At 35.2% G+C, this 12,210-nt stretch overlaps 1 pseudogene; it reads left to right on the top strand.

Moving 5' to 3' along the window:
- The first annotated feature begins 6,496 nt into the window (after positions 1-6,496).
- On the top strand, positions 6,497-8,227 carry LOC105421643 (blue copper protein 1a pseudogene; annotated as a pseudogene).
- Positions 8,228-12,210: the final 3,983 nt, after the last annotated feature.

Here is a 12,210-nt window from a genome sequence, read left to right as displayed (position 1 = left end):
TTTAGCCAGAAGACACGAGGGACCAAGGGATTCTTTGCTCTTGATTACACCACTTGATAACATTTAGATAGTCTCATTCGATCAAAATAATGCCCTGGATATCTCTGCTAACAATGAATTGCTGGCCATGAAGAAGAGAAATCATCTAAGCCTGGTCAACCATAGTAGAACTACATGGCTTAAGAGAAGATAGTGATACCCTCATGATCTCTAAATAGACTACCTACTTCAATTTGCCCAGGATTTCTCAAAGAACTTCCATCAAAATTTAATTTATAAGCACCTTCAAGAGGAGGGGTCCAAGCAAAAGACGGACGGTATTTTGGAACATAAGAGAAGGCTAAGGGCTTTAAATTAATTAAGATAACTGCCTTTGAAATTTCTCTTTCGTCAACACTAATAGAGAATCAGTCCCATAAGGTCTACAAAATTTTATCTTTAATGCTTGCAAGATCCAAGGACCTCCCTTCAAAATTTTATCTTTAATGCTTGCAAGATCCAAAGACCTCCCTTCAAAAGTATGTTTGTTCCGCTCTAGGAAGATCTGCCATAAAATAGCACTTCTGAAGATAGTCTAAATAATAGTTCTTGCTTTGGGTAAAATTGGGAAATAACTGAAAAAACGATCTGCTGGCATGATATGAGTGACATCAAAAGACTAAAAGCCCACTTTCAAATATCATCTGCAACAGAACAATGCAAGAAAAGGTGGTGACAATTTTTTTAATCATTCTTGCACATGAGAGACACACTATGAATGATTTTCCCCCTCTTTCGAAGATTGTCTATAGTAAGAAATTTAATGCAAAGGAAAGCCTTAATCTTCATAGGGATATGCCATTTCTAGATTGCAAAAAGATAGTCCTAGGACCACCTTAAATGATCATAGAAAAGTAGCCAATGGGCAGATTTAATAGAAAAGACCCTGTCACTTTCACTTTCCCATATAACCTTATCTTCACCTACAGGTGAGATATAAGCATCCTGAAAGATAGGTAATAAATTTTGAAAATGTGAAATGACATGATCCGGAATTATGTTATAGCTACATTCAACATTCCATACGGATGCACCCTAAAGTAAGCGAGAGAAATAAGTTTGAAATTTTTGCCATTGGAGAGCTTACTCTTGCAAAGAGATCTGGAAAGAAGGTATAGGGGCTGATCCCCATGCCGCTTAGTAAACCAGAAGAAAATCTCATTACCATTACCAATATGCCAGTGAGAATTATCAAGCACCACATTTTTGTAACTATAACTTCTTTCCAGATTTGTGAAGAAAATTTACCTCCTTTTCTTTTTTTAATCAAATGAGTGAAATGTTCAAAACCTTTGCCGCTAAGACATCTTCCCACAGCAGACTGGGGTCTTTGATTCTCCACCACCACTTCGAGAGAAGAGCCCAATTCATATATTTAAGCGCTCGAATTCCCTGGCCTCCTATTTTCATTGGAGTGCAAATTTTATCCCATGATACCAAATGGAATTTTTTATGGTCATCATCGAAAGTATATGAAGTTACGCATAAACCTTTCAATGATTTTAATAATATCGCTCAGCATTTGTAGAATAGACATGAGATAAATGTGTAGATTTTCATAGGTGAATTTGGATAGGGTAATACGACCTCCCAAGGAAAGAGTCTTAGACTTCCAGAGATCCAACTTAACTTGGTACCACTGGATTAGAGGGTCCCACATAGACTTAGGAAGCCTCGAATCTGATATATAAACCCCCAAATATTTGAGAGGGAAAGAGTCAATTCTGCAACCAAGAATAAGAGCCAAAGCATGAAGCAAATCATTGGCACACGAAACTCCAACCATAGAGGTTTTATGGAAATTCACTTTGAGGCTCAGGGCTAGTTGGCAGCATTGTGATTCTTAATCATGATTGTATCTGCATCACAAAAGATCGAAGTATCATCAGCATATTGTAAATGTGAAATAAAATGCCCATTAATCCCAGCTTGGAACCCCTCTAGTCTTTATTTCCTCACTATATATTTAAACATCATGTTGAACCCTTCTGCCATCAAGGAAAAAGGTAAGAAGAAAGAGGGTCACCCTGTCTAAGACCCCTAGAAGCTTTGAAAAAACCTCTGGGACAACTATTAATTAGGATTGAGAAGTGAGTCGAAGAAAAACAACCCATAATCCAAGAAATCCAATTGGTGCCAAAACCCATACACCTCCTGATTTCTTGAAGGACCTGCCATTCAACCCTGTCAAAGACTTTATCCGTATCAAACTTGATAACAACCCCAGCTTTCCCTTCAAGAGATCTAGAGTGAAGGCATTCTTGTGCAATCAAAATACTATATGAGATCATTCTGTCACGAATAAAGGCAAACTGTTCACCCGAAGCCAGAGAAGGGACAACCACTTTGAGTCTTTTGGCCAAGACTTTTGCAACAATTTTGGATAGGCTCGACATAAGGCTAATGGGCCTAATATCTCCTATGTCAACAATGATATCATTTTTGGGAATAAGAGAAATACATATGGAATTAATACTTTTGATATTCTTACCACTGCACATAAATTCCTTTACCATAGACAAGAGATTTGATTTAAGTAATTCCAAAAAATTTGAAAGAAAACCATCTGGTCCGGGTGCCATATCACTTACTAGCCCAAAAACAGTTTTTCTCACATCTTCTTCAAAAACCTCCCTCTTTAGGTCCTCTGCCAAATTAGTGGATAACATATTGAAGGGAACTTTGTCCACGATAACCTCAAGATTATGCTCACAAGAGAAAGCCTTAAGAAAATGATCGATGATAGCATTTTCTTTAACCAAATAATCACCCTCAATAATTCTACAGAGAACTGTTGTTGCTATTGAATATGGTTTCAATAATTCTACAGAGAACTGTTGTTGCTCGTGAATATGGTTTGCCAACATCTCAAGATCCATAACAGCTGTATCAATTCTGTACTTAATCTGGTATCTGGTAGATTTCTTCCAAGCACTGAGTTTATGTTTGTTCAAATTAAGTTTCCTATGTAGCTGATACCCAGCACTTCCCAAAATAATATAGGTACCCCAGGTTTGTTTGATGATATCATCTACATTAGGCTCTTCAAGTCTACCAATAAACTCGTAGGTTCACTTCCTCGAATGAAACCTAAGAGTATCTATTGGGGATGTAAGCTCCTCACTAAGCGATTAAAACATATTTTTATATACACTCTGTGAGTGCATGAATAAAGAAGTCATCATAATAAACATATACTGTCCACTTTTTGGAAGGTCATATCTTTTAAAGTCTTAAAATCAATATTTTTTTTGTTTGTTTAGGAATATTGATTTGATGATTTTAATTTGGATATGAAAATTTTATATCAAAAGATAACCTTGATTAGGTCTTTTACCCGAAAGAGTAAATGTACTATATACTCCCTTAGGAGCATGGTATACTAGAAGTAAAAGGACCACCATATCATAGTTGTGAAACCAGACCGGACTGCCCGGTTTGACCAATCGATGGTTGAAGTTATTATTTGGCAAGTTAACTTTGTCCCTATCAGATATTTACTTTTGGAAAATTTCATCTAACTAGTTTAATAAAAAGTTGAACTGGTTAAAGCGTATGTGACATTTGCTCTTAGCCATTCAATTTGAGTAGAGTCCACTCGTGAGCATCAAATCTTGATTTGAGAGCTCAAATAATTTTTTTATTTTAATTTTACACTATAAATTATTTTGTAGCAAAATTTTAGTCATGCATTCATCCAATGGGGGAGCACATAGTAAAAAAATGGAAATAAAATTACCATATTACTATGAGACTTGCAAGGGATTTTTGGCCATTTATGTGCATCATAAATATTTTTTCTTTTATTTTTTAAGTGTGCATGATAAGAAGAGGGGTTTCCCCAAATTTCACTTAAAAATGTTTACAATAATATTAAAAATAAAAAAAGTGTTTTGGTCTGACATCATGATATGATCAATACCAACTGTCTATTTAGATTGAACAGCTGGGGAGTAGGGCTTCGTATATTTGTATGTAGGTGAGGTCAAATACGCAACTTCCTCCATGTATAGAGAGAGAAAACACACAGAGGGATGGAGACGACATACAAGACATTTGCACACTCACATACAAAGAGAAAAAGAGAGATGAAGATAGAGAGAAACATGGGGGCGAGAGAGACCATTTACCTCTAGCATAAGGTGGTCACAAATAATCTTGACCATTGGACATGAAATTGGATGGTTTCATTTATTCTATTGAGATTGTTTGCAGTGAGATCATTTAACTTTGATATTAGGAGGTTATAAATACTTATAACCATAAAATGTAAAATCTAGAGCTTGTATGTGTCATAAAGTTCTAGAAAATTTCTTTTGAATTCACTTAAAAATGTTTACCAAAAATATTAAAAATAAAAAAGTGTTTTTGTTAGACATCGTGATATGATCGATACCGACTGTCTATTCAGATCAAATGACTAAGGAGTAGAGTTTTGTATATTTGTATGTAGGTGACGTCACATACACAACTTCCTCCATGTATAGATAGAGGACACGGAGGGATGGAGAGGACATAAGGGACATTTCGGGAGAGATAGAGAGAAGACAAACGCTTTTCATCTTACTACGAATTTTATGGAGACTCAACAAATGGAAATAATGAAGTTGAGCTAACATTCCACTTCGTCATCCACTCTAATAATAAAATATAACATGGGATTATATACAATGAGACCATTTGTCTTTAATATAATGAGGTCACAATTATTTATAACCATCCAATATAAAATTTGATAGCTTGTGTGTGTCACAAAGTTCGAAAGAATTTCTTTTGAAATTGAAGTTTAATTAATAGCACAAGGTGGTCACAATTAGTCTTGACCATTGGAAGTAAAATTGGATGGCTTCATTTATTCTATTGGGATTATATACAATAAGATCATTTAACTTTGATATAAAGAGGTCATAATTATTTATAACCATTAGATGTAAAATCTGATAGCTTGTGTGTATCACAAAGTTCGAGAATTTTGTTTTTGAAGTTTTTTTTCTCACTGTATACTTTTCCATATAATATTTATCTAGTCAATGTAAAATGATCTTACAATGGGAGAGAGAGATAAAAAGTTAGAGAGAGAGTTTTATTTCTAAAGTAAGTAGTCGAACTAAAATATTAGATTCTTTTTAAGTAGGGAAAATTACAAAAAAGCCCCCAAGACTACACTTTCTATGCAACTTACCCAACCTAACTTTCCCAAAAATATAATTTCTATGCAAATACCCCTCCCCCCATAAAAAAAATGCGTAAACTACCCTCCTTTACTTTTATCTTACACGCCTCCCTCTCCTCTATCCCACAAAAATAGGGGCTCCGACACAGTGTAAGTACGGTCCGGTAGTATGGCTACTTTTATCTTACATGCCTCTCTCTCCTCTATCCCACAAAAATAGCGGCTCCGACACTGTGTAAGTACGGTCTGGTAGTAGGGCTCCAGCATTGTGTAAAATGCGGTTCGGCAGTAGAGCTCCGACACTGTGTAAAGTGCGGTCTGGCAGTAGGGATTCGGTACTGTGTAAAGTGCGGTTCGGCATTTGCAAAGGGCCGTCCGGCAGTAAATGTTACTGGATTCCAAGGCTCCAACACCATGTAAAGGGCGGTCCATCAGTAATCAGTTTCGGTTCGATAGTTGTCTTAAGGCAGTCCGGTACTTGTGCGCTCCCGCAATGTGCTACTGTAGTCCAAAAGGCAACGTCAAATCTGACCAAAATGATTTTTGTATACAAGAAGGGTTTTTCGTCTAAAAAAGAACTTTTTGCCTTAGAGGTATTTGAATGGAAAGTTTGTTTTGAAGAAGAAAGTGAGAGAAAAAATTAAGTTGGGTAAGGTCTTGAGTTTTTTTTGTAATTTCTCTTTAATGTATCAATTAAATTATGACTACAGTCAATGCAAAGTGATCTTTCCAAATAGAGAGAGAGTATTATATTTGTATGAATATATTGCTTAAAAATATTCTTAGTGATCTTTCCAAATAGAGAGAGAGTATTTTATTTGTATGAAAATATTGTTTAACAGTATTCTTACTAAAATATTGGTTATTTTTGTGTACCTTAACGTGCCACGTTTCAAACAAATACAAATAAGCGCGTAACAAGGGACTAAAAGAAGGAAGAAGCATCAACCCATGATCTTATATGCCGCCCAGACTCAATTACTCCTAAATGTTAAATTCAATTATTTATGCACCATTGCTTTAGTATGATTTCTTAAAATCTATATATAAGGAGCCTTGGCACTACGGTAGACCACATCAATTGTGAAGTGCTTTAAAGCAGTCCAAAGCTTTAGATACTCTGAACCATCTCAATTGTAAGGAGCACCAAATCAACTGAGAATTTTAAAGAAGTTCGAATCGGACTCGAGGTTAAGCGTTAGCTGTTGACATTAGCATCCATATATCTCAAATTCCATTCCGCTTGAAATGCCACATAATAAAGGACCCTAGAATCTAGTTCCCATGGCTCATAAGCTTGCCTTGCTTTTTGCCATTGTTGTTTTACCAGCTATTGTCTTGGCTAAGGACCATGTAGTTGGAGATGAGAAGGGGTGGACCATCAACTTCGATTACAATTCATGGGCTGAGGGCAAAGAATTCATTGTTGGAGACACACTAAGTAAATTTTCAAACTTTTTTACTACATTATTTCATTATTATTTTGGTGTTTGTAGTGATGTAGTCAGCAACATTTGGTGCTTGGGGCCATATGTTGGGTTTCCAATAGTTTGCTACCTTCTCGCGACTGTTTAATGACCAGCCGATGTTAACAAAGGATGGTTGGGGTATGTTGTTCCTTCTTCTATGAGAGCACGATCCTCCTGTCAAAGCCCATTAACCGACTTTGGGTGGAGGAACAATAAACCCCGGCCATCGTTTCTTGACATCTGATGGTTAGGAACTTGCAAATGAATTATGGGAAACTCATGTGCTTACAATCAATTTGCCATGCATGTTTATGAAATTACATGTTTGGTACGTGTGAAAATATTTTGATGAACATATTTTAACGTAAAAGAATTAGCCCATGTGATTAGTTGTGGAGGTTGTCTTCATATGAATTTGTTCCACTGCATTTTTCAATTGGTGTGAAAAACTCTGATACCTAATAACATGAGGGAGTTTGTCCATATGAAATTATTTTCACAAAAATATTTATACGAAAATATTTTCACAAAAATATTTATACACATACCAAACGTACCCATATGTGGTATTTTTTTGAAGGGTTTCATTCACTCACTTCCTTAATAATCCACCGGAAAATGTGTGTTTAAAACAAGCAAATACTAAAATATTAACAGTAACTATTAAAAAGCAACAAATAATTATTAAAAATAGTGAAAAAAAGTGAAGAGTAAAAACATCAAGTGCTAGCACTAAATACCAGTGTCTTGGTTCTGTGATAGTATGGTCCCAGCCAGTTCTCCCCAAAAATCCCAATTATATATATATATATATATATATATATATATATATATATATATATATATATATATATATATATATATATATATATATATATATATATATATATATATATATATATATTTCCCTTTCTCTAAGCATATCTAAATTTTTTTTAGATCCCTTCTAAATCTCCACCTCATATCTTATTTTAAATTTTATTTTATATCATTTATTTTTTAATTTTCTGGATCTGCGATGCATACCGATCCAAACCCAATTTGGATGGTTTATCTAGCGATTCGACATAGATATGTGGGTGAACAATCCACCCCAGTAATCTATGTTTACTGTTAAATACTAATTGCTTGGATGATAATAGTGAACTATTGGAAACTCTAGTGCTAGCATTAAGCCTGATACGAAGACCGATCAAAACTGTGATACTTTCTTGAATGGCCCCCTAATCTCTCGACATGTTTGGCACTTGTAGCATTCAACTATCCTCAAGGAGTTCACAACGTCGTGAAAGTGAATGCCTCCGGCTTCGAAAACTGCATCAAGGAGCCAAACAACGGCATAATGGATTCCGGGTCCGACGAAATTACCCTAGCTAGCCCTGGGAACAAGTGGTACATTTGCGCCTTTGGGCAGCATTGTGGCGTTGGTGGCCAAAAGCTGAAGATCACAGTGTCTGAGAGGGCCTTGGCTCCAGGTGCCGAAGCTCAGCAAAACCGAACACTGTTAATGGACTCACAGTTCTTTTCGGGGCCATATTCTTTGTAGTGCTTATCGTGATTAATTAATTCTTAATACTGGTTCCAACTCAGCCCCGTTGGGTCCAGTTTGAGTAGTGATTGAAATTATTAGTGGTACATACATTGTTTATTTCTTTGATCATTTGTTTTGGTGGTCCAATATTAGGTGGGGGTTTTGATGATAGAATATCGTTCTTCTAAATAGTAAATATGTTACAATTCTTTCAGACCATTAATGCAATTGTTTTTTGCATATTTTGTTTGAGATATGGGAAAATGCCGACATCCATATTGGCCAAATTCTGTGGTATTGAGTTCTTTTTAAACAAGGAATCGTATATTATGACACCATTTACCATTGTTACAAGGAGGTCAAGATCACTCCTAACTATTATATGTCGAATTGGATGCTTTGAATAAGTCATAAAGTTCGAGAATTTTCTTTTTGAACTTTGGGTCTAGTTAATAACACGTAATTATCCAATTTGAACTTTGAAAGACAATAATGATTAGGAAAGCTTACAATTACATGTGAGTAATTTTCTACAATACTTTACTCATTGCTCATTAACATCCAAAATCCATCAAGCAACCATGATTATTTACCACTACTTAAATTTTAATATTTTTCTACAAATCTAATTTGCCCACCTAATTAACTTCTCAAAAAAAAAAATTTAAAATATTTGTTGAAAATAAAATAACAAAAATACCCCCAAAATATTCATAGGGATAATTTGGTTATTTTTATGGTCTGCCATTCAATATCTTATTAAAGTGGGCTTTACTGAGACCCACATACCCACAAAATTTGATGTTAATTTGATTTATAAAAATTATTAAAATTTAAATATTATGAGATAATTATGATTGTCTGATGAACTTCAGATGGTGATCATCCATGAGTGAAATATTGATGAACTTCACTCATAAGTATATATCATGATTCAGCCGAGTTATACGGACTCGGGCCCTTGCCTAGCCCGAGTTATCTCGAGTAGGAGTTCCAACTAGGGGATCTTAAAAACAATTTTAAATAAATTATAACAAATCCAAAAACATAAAAAAAATATTTGTAACCAATTTATTTATGTTCTCTATCATTTTGGCAAAGATTTGAAAGTATTTTAGCCATGGATACTTATTTTTACATTTTTTCCATATTTTTTGGAAATTTCATAAATACCCCCAGTCACTAACTCATCTTTAAAATTTTACTGTTTTGCTGTTTTTTAACCACAATTTGTTGTGTTTTGTTAGATTTTACTTGTGAATATATAATTTTCAATATTTGGGAGTGTCGTTTGTATTTTTTTGTTTTTTTAATAGTTCAAACCTACTACATTACTTGGCCCTACTTGAGCCGAGTTACCCAAACTCGGCGAGTGCTCAGCTGGGGCTTGGACCGAGTTAGTCGGCCCGAGTCAACTTTTCAAACATGAACATGAACAAGGCCTCTTCAACCCGCTGGGCTCAGGGCAACCCTAAAGTGACCAAGGCCAGGCTAGAGCTGGCCCGTCCCCTTGTTAGCACTACTAAGTACGCTCTTTCCTTAAAACAAATGTATGCTTCTAAACTACCATTATGGGAAAAAAAAACCTAGACCCTTGATTCAGGGAATCTAAGTATATCAAGATTTTCCATATTTCCTTATGCAATATTTTTTGAAAGACGCATTCATTATTTCGTAGGAGAAATAAGATACGTCCTTTCTTTAATGTAGATTGAGTCCTTAGATATTTACTAAACTTAATCATCAATTTACGTATAAAATTGGCACCCAAGGCCCGATATTTGACAGATCAAAGAAAGGTGCGCGTGAATAGAGAGAAGAAATGGCAAGACTTGCTTCCTTGCTTCCCCTTCTTCTCTCCCTGCTCCTCTGTGCAAGTGAGATACTTTACTCTTTTTTCTGGTTACCTTGTATAGCGTGCTCCCGTGGGAGCATATTGTACAAGAACTCTATTAGTTTAGGGGGTATTAATTTGATCGAAACTTTTAAGGTATTTTGAAACCAAAATATTGTAGTTAGCTTCTAAACACTTGACTTATGAAAGGTAGCCTATTAAATCTTAGGATGCTATTCTTTTTATAAAATGCAAATGATTCTTTGAGTTTCTTTTGGAGTTGATCACTGAAGAAGTTGAGATGGTTATATCCTAAAATTTGGGATTTCAAGAGTACCTAGAAAGATTAGGTAAAGGAAAATAATATTTTTATTTTAAAAATTTTGTCAGGGCAAGGCTTAATAAAACTCTAGACATCATGTTGTGACCCCCGCCACTTGACCACCTCTTCACAAAGCCCTTTATTGCTCAGTTGAAGACCTCTTCTACCACTCTTTTTTGTATGTGTTGATGAAGGAGAAAATGTTACTTTCATTAGTATTACTTTTTCTTTTTTTTATATACATACATCTCGAGCTTGAGATGATCTGTTGTAGGAGTTTTCTAAGTCGAATAATCTATTATGAGTAGACTTTTGAGCTGCACTTCTACCGTATCAAATTGAGTGAACTTTTTCCTTATATAAGCAAGGTAAAAAAACGTTAAATGAGTGGTTTGCAAACTTTTGAATCCCAACCTTCATTGTTATAGTTCTCCTACACATATAGGTAAACAGAGAGAGCGAATCAAAGCCTCCTAATATACAAATTTGTTGTTGTTGTTATAGGTGTGATGGTGATCACAACGGAGGGCTGTTGTGGGCCCAGCAAAACATACAAAGGATATTGCAATCCAAATAACTCAGAGAACGTTGACAGGTGTGCCTCCAACTGTAACAATGAGATTTGTGATGGAGGAATTTGCCAAAACCAAAATGGCAAGAACCATTGCCATTGCCATTGCTGATCTACTCTCACTCTCATAAGAATAAGTATTAGCTTCCTTCTCGACTAGATTTCATGAAGTGCAGTTTGAAGTGTTAGAACTATGATATAAAATTTCAATAGAATAATATAATTTATTATCTCTCCCTCTCTGGAATGTTGACTTTGGTTTAGTTTAGCCTAACCATAAGTTTTACTATGCAATGGTTGAAAATTCCCATTAATCTCTTACTTTCTTTCTTCTTTCTTTCTTTTCTTCTTCTTCTTCATTTTTTTTTTTTTTAATAGTGAGAATGGAGGGTGGGTAAAACGTATCTTAATATTAGCTAGAAGCTCCCACATGAGCGACGTAGGTTCACTTCCTTTTCTTCTTTTTGACAATGTTCAGAAGTTTTTATTGATAAATTGCTGGAAGAGCATGAAATTGTTGGAATTAGGGGAACATAAATAGAAAGGGTACAAAGAGAAACACCAAGTTTAGTTAAGCGGTGAGCAACATCATTTGCCTCTCGATAAACATGAAAAAAGGAAACTCTATATCCAAGTGAAGCACAAATATCAAGGATCTTGATAAACATGAAAAGAGGAAACCCTATGTCCAAATGAAGCACAAATATCAAGGAACTTCAGCCAGACATGAAGGGACCAAGGGATTCTTTACTCTAGATTACACCATTTGATAACATTTAGAGCGTATCATTCGATCAGAATAATGCCTTGAATATCTGCTAACAATGATTTGCATGCCCTGACGAAGAGAAACTATCTCAGGCTAGTTAGTCGTGGTAGAACCACATGGCTCAGCATAAGAGAAGATAGTGGTACCCTCATGAACTCTAAAAAGATCACCTACTCCAACTTGCCCAGTATTTTGCAAATAACTTCCATCAAAATTTAATTTATAAGCACCTCCAAGAGGAGGGGTCAAAGTGAAAGACGGGCGATATTTTGGAACATAAGAGATGGTAAGAGCTTTAAATTAATAAAGATATATGTCCTTGAAATTCCTCTTTCATCAACAATAATAGACAACATGTCCCATAAGGTCTACAAAATTTTCGCTTGCACAATCCAAAGACCTCCCTTTAAAAGTGTGTATGTTCCGCTCTATCCACATCTCCCATAAAATAGCACTTCTGAAGATATTCCAAATAATAGTTTCTGTTTTGGGCAAAATTCTT

Source organism: Amborella trichopoda, chromosome 12 (assembly GCF_054954075.1).
Source record: "Amborella trichopoda isolate Santa Cruz 75 chromosome 12, AtrichopodaSantaCruz75HAP2 v2.0, whole genome shotgun sequence".
Taxonomy (NCBI): domain Eukaryota; kingdom Viridiplantae; phylum Streptophyta; class Magnoliopsida; order Amborellales; family Amborellaceae; genus Amborella; species Amborella trichopoda.
Note: the sequence above shows the minus strand (reverse complement) of the source record. Positions and strands in the feature narration are given on the sequence as shown.